Source organism: Ochotona curzoniae, unplaced genomic scaffold (genome assembly GCF_017591425.1).
Source record: "Ochotona curzoniae isolate NIBS_2020 unplaced genomic scaffold, NIBS_Ocur_1.0 contig_293, whole genome shotgun sequence".
In the NCBI taxonomy this organism is placed as follows: domain Eukaryota; kingdom Metazoa; phylum Chordata; class Mammalia; order Lagomorpha; family Ochotonidae; genus Ochotona; species Ochotona curzoniae.
This window is the reverse complement of record NW_024465655.1, coordinates 1847550-1857948: the sequence shown is the minus strand read 5'-3', so window position 1 is coordinate 1857948 and position 10399 is coordinate 1847550. Positions and strand designations below refer to the sequence as shown.

General features: G+C 54.4%; 1 protein-coding gene across 2 annotated transcripts in view; it reads left to right on the top strand.

The window, feature by feature from the left end:
* Positions 1-480: 480 nt before the first annotated feature.
* The window catches only part of PIK3R1 (phosphoinositide-3-kinase regulatory subunit 1), an 81734-nt gene continuing 71815 nt past the window's right edge, over positions 481-10399 (top strand). For both annotated transcript variants that reach the window (XM_040979071.1, XM_040979072.1), the window contains exon 1: positions 481-674. The gene's annotated coding sequence lies outside the window, so the exon portion shown is untranslated. The remainder of the gene's footprint in view (positions 675-10399) is intronic.

Here is a 10399-nt window from a genome sequence, read left to right as displayed (position 1 = left end):
GGGGGGCTCGCAAAAAGGCGGCGGCGGTTGGTGGCAGGACTAGCCAACCTCTCGGGGGAGGTCTGAACTTGTCTTCGGCCTCCTCCGGCTTCTCATCCGGGAGACGCCCTGCAGCAGGGCCGGCCTGGGTCCCCGGCGCGGCGCGCGCAGCCAGAGCGCTCGGGCGCGGACGTAGCGCGCGGCCCCGGGCCACCCAGGGCATCCCCGCGGCTGCGGGCGGAAGGCGAGGGCGGCCGCAGGAAGGGTCGGAGAGGCCACAGCCCCAGCTGCCCAGCCTCCCGGAGACGCCAGGCTCCCCAGGCCGGGCGCGCCGAGTGGCAGCGGCCGAGGGCGCGGCGCGGGCGGAGTCTTGGGGAGGGACCCCGGGTACCGGTTGGTTGCGGGCTCGGGGGCGGGGAGCTCGGGGGGCCGGACCGGAGGCGGAGCCCCCAAGCACTGGGCGCTGGAGCTGCGGGGCTGAGACGGAGCCGGGCGAACGGCTGGAGAGGAGTTGGAGGAGGAAGCGGTGACCAGAGGCGAGGACGGCTTGTCGAGCGAGCGAACGAGCGAACTAGCGAACGAGCGGGTCGGACGCGGAGAGCTGGGAGAGCTGGCGGCCGGTCGGAAGCCATCACGCCGGAGACTACAGCTGCAAGCGCGGGCCCCGCCGAGGAAGGAAGCAGCCGGCTGGGGAGGTAGGCGGCGGTCCGGGTGTGTGTGTGTGTGTGTGTGTGTGTGTGAGAGTGTGCGCGCCCGGGGAAGCGGGAGGCGGTGCCTTGTGTGCTGGGCTACCGCCCGCTGTCTTCCTGTCACCCAGCGGCGGCCGCTTCGCCTGCAAGTCCAGCCGGGAGGAAGCGGGTTGGCCGCGGGGTGGGGGGGCCCTCCGTGACCGCCGGGCATCTCCAGTCCGCCGTGCGCTCCTCCCGGCCCCATTTCCTGGGTCCCTCTTCCGAGCCGGCTGTGCGCGCCACGGTGGGCGCGTTGGCTACCGGAGTTGCCGCCGGCCAGCTCGGGCTTCCCTCCTCCCCCAACCCCCCCAGCCCTGCCCGGCCCCGTGCGCTTCCAAGGGACCCCTCGGTGGTGGTGGTGGTGACCTAGGCCTCCGCCGTGGGAGAGCCCCCTGCCACCCCTCCCCCCGGGCGGGGGTGCCTTCCAGCCGCGGTCGGGGTCCCCGAGGGTCCCCCCCCCAGCCCCCGCCCTCCCAAGTTTGCCGCCCTCCTCTTCCGGGGTGGGGGAAGTGCGCCTCGGGGCGCGCTTGGTGACGGGGGTTGGGGGACCCTGGGCCGGCGTCTAGTGCTGGCCAAGGCTCGGGCAGGTTGCTGGGAGGCGCCTTCTTTCGTGGGGGTCCTCGCCACGAAATGCAGCTTTTTTGTGGCACGGGGCGAGACCAGAGGGACCTGCCCAGCAACATGGAGCCGGCTGAGGGTAGCGAGGGAGCGTGCGAGCCGGGGCTTCCAGAGATCCCGGGAGGATTATCCGGGAAGCCCGGCTTCGACAACCCGCTTTCCCAGGGGGACAAAAACTCCCCGCGGGGATCACGAGACAAAGAGAACGGAAAAGCCCAGGCCGGGCAGCCGGCACCAAAGCGCACGTTGGGGAACCCGAATTGGAGCACGCAGTGCCAGGCTGTGAGCGCAATGGCTGTTCCGTGTTGAATGCACCAGGCGTGTGTGCTGGGTTCGGAGAGGTTCTGCCGCGCGCCTCGGGCGCTGTCGGTACCGGGAAGGTCCCAGGTCAGCTTTAATCCCCAGGCGCAGCTGCATCGCGCCTGGCGCCCCTGTGAGTGGGTGGACTCGGGGGCTTCCTGACCTGAGAGCTTTTTTTATTTTATTTTTATTTTTGGTGGTAGTTCTTTTTCTATCAGTGCGAAGTAGGAGTGGATACGAAGCAGTTCCGGGTTTTGAGGGCGACTTCAGATTAGCCTGTCGGGGCGGCGAGGTGAGGTGCACGTTGTAGTTGTTAGGCGGGATAATCAGAACGCTTTAAGGACCTGGGCTTTCCGTGGAATTAACTGTTAGTAGTCCTGTGCGCTAGAGGCGCGTTTTGGCAGCCTCCAGTGGGAAGGTTGCTGTGGGCAGGCAGGTTCACTGGCGACACAGAACCATCTTCGGGGTAGAGATGCTTAGGAAGTGGGTGACGGGTACCTTACCCGAGGGCCGCCTGCGACTTTCAGCATTGAAAAAGAAGGGTGTGAAAAAGCCCGTCCGTTGTTGTAACTTTTTAACAATGCCTTGTTGTGAAAATAAATGGCTTGAAAGCAAGAAACTGTGAGTTGCTTGGGCACAAAAGTTGCTGGAAGTTTCAGGGGGGAGCATTTTTGTACTTTACAAAAAAAAAAAGCAGTGTGTGTGTGTGTGTGTGTGTGTGTGTGTGTGTGTGTTCCTTCTCCCAGCACCACTGCCCCATCTCCCTCCCTCCGCCTTAAGTTTGGGAAGGCACGTGGGTTGAGAGTCAAGGTTAAAACCTGCTGGTTTTGCAGAGGTGCTAAGCCAAGTCTTTGCAGGCCTGCTCAGCGTTTATATGGCTCTTACAGTATAGGGGGCCACACTACCTGCCCCCCGCCGTGTAAATGGAGTGTGTGTATGTGAGAGAGAGAGAGAGGGAGAGACTGGAAGAAAGTGCTGGATCTGATCCTGGCTTTCCAAGTACTGTATGCGTTTACTTTGTAACTTTCATTTTGCTCTGCTACCTGTTCGCATTTGCATAAGGCATACTGTGCTATCTGCTGCTTTATCTTTTATTTTTTAATGACATCACTTCACATGCGTATGCTGTGCAGACACTGTGAAAAAGCATTGTAGTCCTCATCTATTTTTTCTTGGTGGAGTTTGGGGGAGGGAGCTGGGTGTGAAGGTGGTTTGGAGAGACAAGGGCCACCCAGCCATAGGGGTACCCATTTTACTGGGGATGGGGCCTGCATATGTCTGTGGAAATACTCATTGCAATGAACTTTTTTTTTTTCCTTTCTCATTAGGGTTTTAAATCTTAAATGCAAAGCTACTTTTCCAAATCTTGTCCTGTGAAAGTCCTGACTGTTCCTTTAGTTGCATTTTCCCCCCCGGAGAAAGCTTGTCAGTTTCTAGGTTGGAATTCGGACAGAAATTTCCCTGCTTCCGTCTGCAGTCGCTTACGGGAGTGTCTTAGCAAGGCGCTCCTCTGACGCGTCCACGTGACCGATAGAGGCACAATTATAGCTCAGCTTTTATTTGCATTCTTTGGTTTGCAAAGTGTGTCTTATTGGTACAGGTGATGAATGAGCCGGCTGAAAAAGAATTGAGTTTCTGGTCAGGTAGACTAAAGCAGAGCGAGAGAATATTTGCATTTGGGTCGTGGCTTTGAATTCCCTCGGGCTGGAGGCATATATAATGTAGGAAAAAAAAAAAAAAACGGGAAGTATGTAATTGCCAGTGTGCTGTAAGGTTTTGGCAGACTGTGCCCACAGCTCCCTGTGGCAGGGCACAGAGCTTGACCGGGCAAGCCAAAAGAATGAGACATCTTTTTTTTTCTTTTAAAGATTTTATTTTTATTGCAAAATCAGCTATACAGAGAGGAGGAGAGACAGGAAGATCTTCCATTCGATGATTCACTCCCCAAGTGGCTGTAACGGCCAGAGCTGAGCCCACCTGAAGCCAGGAGCCTGGAGCCTCTTCTGGGTCTCCCACGTGGATGCAGGGTCCCAAGGCTTTGGGCCATCCTCGACTGCCTTCCCAGACCACAAGCAGGGTGCTGGATGGGAAGTGGGGTCGCCGGGATTAGAACCGGTGCCCATATGGGATCCTGGTGCATGCAAGGCAAGGACACCAGCTGCTAGGCTGCCGCACTGGGCCCCAGAACGAGACATCTTAGTGAAGGTTGCTCCTTAGTGGGATGATCGTCATCCACTTTTTTTTTTTAATATTAGAAGGTATAATGTAAATTACTGACGTAATGTACAAAACGAGGGAAAATCTAGGTTATCATGAATTTTTAAAGTCCTCGTGTTTTTCTGCCTCATTTTTGCATTCTTCTTCCATTCCCACCCTCGTGTGAGTGCTTGCCAGTACTCTTATTATTGGAGTGACCGGCCGAAAGAGGGGCAATTAAAGGCCATTTCATGTACATCAAGCCAAATGGACTGCAAAATAAACTATGTAATTATGTACAAGCTTTCTCTTTGGCTTAGGTTAGGTTTTTTTTTTTTCTTTTAATAATACAGGATAGAATGAGTATAGTATAGCTTTTATTGGGAAAAAAAAATCCATTATGAAAAAAAAAAAAGCTGGAGGTTTTGTTTTGTTTTCTTTCAGGTAAATCAAGTGCGGACCCACAGGCATCTGTAGATCAAATGGTTTTCAGGTTGTTGATCATCCTAGGGAGAACTCAGGCAGGGCAGTGCGGCTGCAAGATGGGCACACCCCACCAGTGGGCACAGTGGGCTCTTCTAGCCAAGGTGCCAGCCTACTGCGGCATGCCTCCGCCCCCCCGCCGGCTCCCTCCCCGGGGAACTCCAGGGGTCCTCATGCAGGGCTTCGCCCCCGATAGTTAGGACTGCCATGAGGATGCAGCCGCCCAGCTCCTGGAGCCAGCAGGTGCAAAACCCTATTGGGAAGGAGTATTTTCCCCAACTCCATCTGCTGCCTTGGTGTGTGCGCGCGCGCGTGTGTGTGTGTGTGTGTGTGTGTGTATGCATGCATAGGCACCTGTAAGCACACGTGCATATGCCCACAGAACCCCTACCGGGACTCCTTTGCCCTCCTGAGAGAAGATGGACGAGGTTCCAGCAGCGCCTGTGTCCCTGTGTCGGCTTTGACAAGGACTCGAGTCGGGCAGGGAGTTCAGGATTCATGCAGGACCTGCTTGCAGCTTTAAGAGACAATTCCTGGCTAATGGCCATTCCTATTTTAGGTCCGAATCGTTTACATGGCAGCAAGTGGCACTCAGTATTAATAGTGCCGACAGCAATAAAAATACCGTAGCTGCTGGTTACTTGTGATTCTAACTGTAGGCCGTTGATTTGCCTTTTCCTCGGCTTATTGTCTCGTCTGTGACATGAGGATAAAGATTATTCCTGAGGTGCCTGTCCGTGGCTGAAGGGCTGAGTGATACCTGAAGCACGGTCCCAGTACCTCCAAGGCTTCCATCCTTGGTGTCAGACCTGGCTTCGTGGGCCTCTAGTTTCCACTGGCTCTGCTCACGTGCCTTAGGAGGTTAAGGTGTATCTGTTCTGTCTCTCTCCCAGGAGGTGCAAGGGTTAAGCCATCCGTCCAGGGTTAAAGTCTAGGCCGTGGTGGGCCTTTATATGCAACCCGGGGCGTGCCCTGGCTTTTCTAGGAATGTTCCAGAATAGCATGATTTTTTTTTTCCCCCTCCCAGGAAGTAAATAATCAGTTTCTCCTCTCCTGAGGGGGCTGGTGTGGTCAGCCAGTCTGCGGGGTTAAGTGTCCCCCTCTCCCAGCCCTGGTGGGGATGACTGTTGACCACCTGCAGGTGGCTGCGGGAGGTGGGGGCGCCTCTGCTGTACTCAGGTACCAGGCTGAGAGCCCCAGCTCCTCCCTGTCTGCCGTCTCCCCTCCCCCAACATGCCACACCTGAAGGGGCACTCCGTGCTCAGCTGTCTCCCACCCGGTAGCTACCATAGAACTGTAGGCAGGGCATCTGGCTGGGCCGGTGGTGGTTTGGAAATGAATGAGGCGTTTGTTGTCTATCGCTAAGGGCTTCATCCGAGCCCCATGCTTTTCACTTTATTTTAATGAACTCACAGTGGCATTCTATACACCTCACCCAGAGCCCATCCTTGTCAATGGGAGGTGCGGTTCAGTATGCTCACTTTTGAATGTCTTAGCTCTGCTCAATTTGTGTTTTCGTGATTTCCACCATTGAAAAAGAAGGCACAAGTTTGAAGTAGTGGTATTTATTCGTGAATAAGAGAAAGAGCAGTGGAAATGAATCTCTCCATCTCTGGTTCTCTCTGCAGACGGGTCTGCAACAGCCAGGATTCAGTCAGGCTGGACTCAGGAGGGAACCCAGAGCTCCCACTGGGTCTGCCACTGGGAGGCAGAGAGACTCACCTTCCTTCACCAGCGGGGAGCTACAAGCAGAAGCAGAGCCTGACCTTGAACCCTGGCAGGCCCATGGAAGGTGTGGGTGTGTCCAGTAGCATCTTGACCACTGCGCCACACGCCCACCTTGTGACGTATGTCGTTTTAAAGACAGTAGACATTTAGGTGGCCATCTTGCCCTACATATGTATCTTGAAGGCGGAAAGGCGGGTTGCAGGGAAATGGCGATTGAGCCCCCAGGAGCCCTGCAGGCCTTCATGGAAGACCCGTTATGTGCTGCCTCCCAGCACCAACCTGCTGATGTCATCGCAGGACTGTCACGACTAGGAATATTCTTCATATTTTAATACTTCCGGTCAGTGTGGTTGCCAGCCATCATTAAAAAGGCATTATGTCTCTGCATACAGACCAAAGATGGACTTCCAGTGAAGGAATTGAAAATATGTTAGCAATAGGATGCTGGACTCTCTGACATTGCCCATGCCTACATTGTCGGGAAACGCTTCAGTAAGAGCAGGATGGACATAGGACTGTTCATGAAGGACCACCCACTGGAAAACTAGAGGGGAGATCAGTGGTGGGGAAGGGAACTTGGGGAGGGGGTAACCCCAGAACCTATGGAACTGTGTCATAAAACAAGACAAAACAAAAGGCTGGAGCCATGAATACTTTAATTTGTTGTCTGTTGCAGTAACTTACGCATTGTACTAGTTTGAAGCCTATATAATGAAACCGCCTTGATTAATTGAAGGTCCTAGATTGTAGATGAGTAGTATTATCTATTGGCCATACCCTCTACTGTAGGAGTATGTGTCCAATCCAGATGCAGTGCAGCTGGGGAAAATGCATCATATGGATCTGGGTGTTTGGGACGCTGTGTTGATCCTGGGATCTTTGCACTGGGATTGCCACCTGCCTCGGGCTGCAGGGTCCTTCTGCCCCTTTGGGAAGAAGCTGATGGTGTCCGTGTGTGAGCTGTGACAGCCCATGTGAGCTGGCCTGCTGCGTCGCGCCCCCCCCCCCCCCCCCCCAAGGAAGAGCTGCAGTATTGGAAATCCTGCAGACTAGTGGAAAGGCAAAGGTTCCAAAAGGGACACAGGTGGCAGAAGCTAAGCTGGTAGAACAGAAAACGGGGCAGGGTGCCAGAAATGGGCAACCTTTACGGAAGTCATATGCCCAGTATTCCTTCTTTTGGCAAAGGTGCTTTTTAATGAAGACTCTTTGGAACAGAATGTACGTGGCTGAGACGCTGTGCCTTGGACTCGGCGGGACCGCTGCTGAGTTACAATGGCTTCTTTCTGTGCAGGTGCACGAGAGAGGTGCCTACGCCGGAAGGAGCCCTGGCATGGCACAGGCAGGCAGGGAAGGTTAATCTGAGAGGGCTGCCTGTGACGCAGGCGGCATCGTGGGCACCAGGGATACATCTGGACTTGCTTGTATGGAAGCAGGCAGAGTTGGGGCAGCCAGTAGCGGTGCTGAAAGAGGGCAAGCTGGGGCTGTGGAGGCTGAATTCTGATTCTCCCTCTTAGTAGCTGAGTGTTCTCACAGCCGAACACTAACTCTGCCCTGAGCAGTGTGAATATTGACAGTACCTGCCTGCTATGATTGCCTGCAGGATTAAATGGGTTATCTGCCAATAAATGGGGTGATGATGATGATGGCCAAAAGAGATTGATGATACTAATAGTGGAATGGACTAGTTCACAAACTTTGTGGAAAAATGGAACTAAAAGGGAAGTTTCTTTTGGTGCCAAACATGTTGAAGTCCATGCGTTATTGTTTTCACCATGCACATTTGCCACGTAGAGTTTGAGGCTCCTTGCCGGAGCTCCTGGCGAGCGTTGAGTGGTCCAGCTGGTGACAGTGGGTGACCTGGGCAAGCCACGGGGAAGAAAATCCACAGGGTAGAGGTGTGTGCCTCGAGTGCCTGGCGGAGGCCCCTCTGAAGTCACCATCACGGGACCCAGCCTCCGGCCAAATGACTTGTCTCTGCTCCCTCTGGTTTGTCCAATAGTGTGCTCTGCAGCCACTTAGCTGGATCATGAATCACACTGAATCATGGCTGACCTTCAATTGTTTAACTTTGTCCTGCCTGCATTGAGGTTGCAGGTTTTGACTGTGAGCAGAGACTGGCATGCTGGTGTGTGTGTGTGTGTGTGTGTGTGTGTGTAAGTAAACATAGTCATCGGCAAAGGACAACACTTGTAGCTGTGTTCTAGACCCCCAGCCCTTAAATGTTACATCTGACATCCTTAAAGTTCTCAGCTTGCCTGGGCTTCCTTCCCCTCTGCACAGAGGAAGCCCCAGGCTGACCTACACCTAATCTTCAGGGCTACAAAACCCAGAGAAGAACGTGGGGCCTTTTCTTAGTCCCCTGTCTCCTGGTGATGAACTGGCAGAGCTCCATGGGGGTGCTGTGGGCAGGGGCCTGCTTCGTGGTAGGCTGGGAGCTTAGGGGGTGGGGAAGGGATGTGTGTGTGTGTGTGTGTGTGTGTGTGTGTGTGTGTGTGTGTGCCTGAGAGAGAGAGAGAGAACACATAAGAGAGAGGAAGAGAGGTCCTTATAATAGAAAAATCTCACCCTGCTGCCCCTTGGGCGGCTCCACTGGAGGAAGTGGTAGGCAGTAGCTGGCATGAAGATCTATCCAGCCTGCTGGTGGAGGATTGTTGTTTTTTTTTTTTCCTCCCCAAAGAGACATACATTGCCAGGAAAAGCTAACAAAAATTGCAAGGCAGATTTGGAGGAATTAAATTATTCTTAGGCATATTGCCTGGTTTCCAAGCATTTAGCGAGATGTAAATTTCCGTGTTCCTCAGCGGTCTGTGTGTCTCTTTTGTACTCGGTTCGTGAGCGCTAAAAACGGGCTTCGCTGGTGTTACATCTCGGTGTGAATTTATGCAGTGAATGTTTCAGTTGGATGCTGCATCTCTGAAAAGAAGATGCCTTCTGCAAACAGATCACTCGGCTTACTCTTCTCACGTGCCCACCCCCCCATACCTGACCTGCAAAGGAGAGTACTCTGCCCCATTAATATTCTTGCCACACAAAGGCTTGCATGTTTGTTTTCGCTTCCTTTAACTCTCTCTGGAGCGGGCTTGTGTTACAGCTAAGAAGTTTTGTCCGCGGCAAGTTGAGTATTTCACACTTCTCAATGCCCACGTGACAATGATTCTCTGAGTAGATTGTGCTTCTCAAGCTGCCCGTGTTGAGGAGCGAGCGGGTCAGGAGATTCAAGCTCTAACGTGTTGCCTTCCTCGCAGCTTAGGGAAGCTCTCTTGGATGGGACACCCTGCACTTTGTGTGCTGTTTTGGGGCTTGCTTTATGCCGCTGCCAGCTCCGCTGAAACCTGTTGCTGTTTATTGGGAAGATAGCCTGAGCGAGGGCGAGGGCGAGGGTGGGCGAGCCCAGCGGGTCGTGTGCACGCCGACACTGCCAGTACTCCTCCATTCCCACCTAGTAACTTTACAGCTGACAGTCTTGGTTTTCTGAGCTCTCTGCCTCTCCTGTGCCAAAAAAAAAAAACCAAAAAAAAAAAACAAAAAAGAAAAGCAAGAGAAAAAAAAAACGCACCCGTTGTCCCATTTCCCCTGCGCTTAACTAACACGCGACAACCGTGGTCACCTCCTCTCCCCGGTTTCTTAACTCTTGTACCTGATGCCTGCCTCCCTCCTGAGCTGGCCTCTGCTCTCTCAGAAGTCGAAGGAGATTCCATTCCACAGCGGGCAGGTTCCTCAGATTGGCCGTGCCTCAGTTTCCCCTGCAGGATGTGGTCTTGGCGGGGGGTGTGGGTGGGGTCATCTCTCCCCCCACGCCTGCGCCCTCTTCATCTCTGTCTCTTTAGAACAATGCATTGCTACCAGACCTTGGCCTTCTCTCCTTCGTTGAATTCCTGGAACCCCAGTGTTTGGCCCTTGGAGCTTGTTCTTCTTGGGTGACTGTTGCTGGGGAGCTCCTCTGTCTTACCGAGTTCAGGCTTGTCTGATTGGAGCTGCTTACCAAATCTCCAGCGTGTTCGCTCGCCTGAGTCAGAGCCCAGGTGTCCGCCGACACGCGCATGCTCGCGCCGGGGTGCCCGCATCCCTGTCAGTCCAGTCGGCCTTCTGGCTTCCCTTTGCTGGATAGCGGTACACGCGCTTTCTTGTCCCTCTCTGCTTTGTCATCAGTTCGCGCATCGCACGCCTCCTCGCTCTGCAGCATCTCTCACTCGAGCCCTCCCCTTCCCATACCTGCCGCTTCCACGGCCCCCTTGTTTCATGCTCTGGTTGCTGCTGCACCTTTTCTCACCTCTCTGCTCTTCCCCACATGGTCAGGAGGCTGAGATCCCCCTAGGGCAGCTGTGGCCCTGGTGCCTCCCCACCCCCCTCCTTCTGCAAGTCCTGGC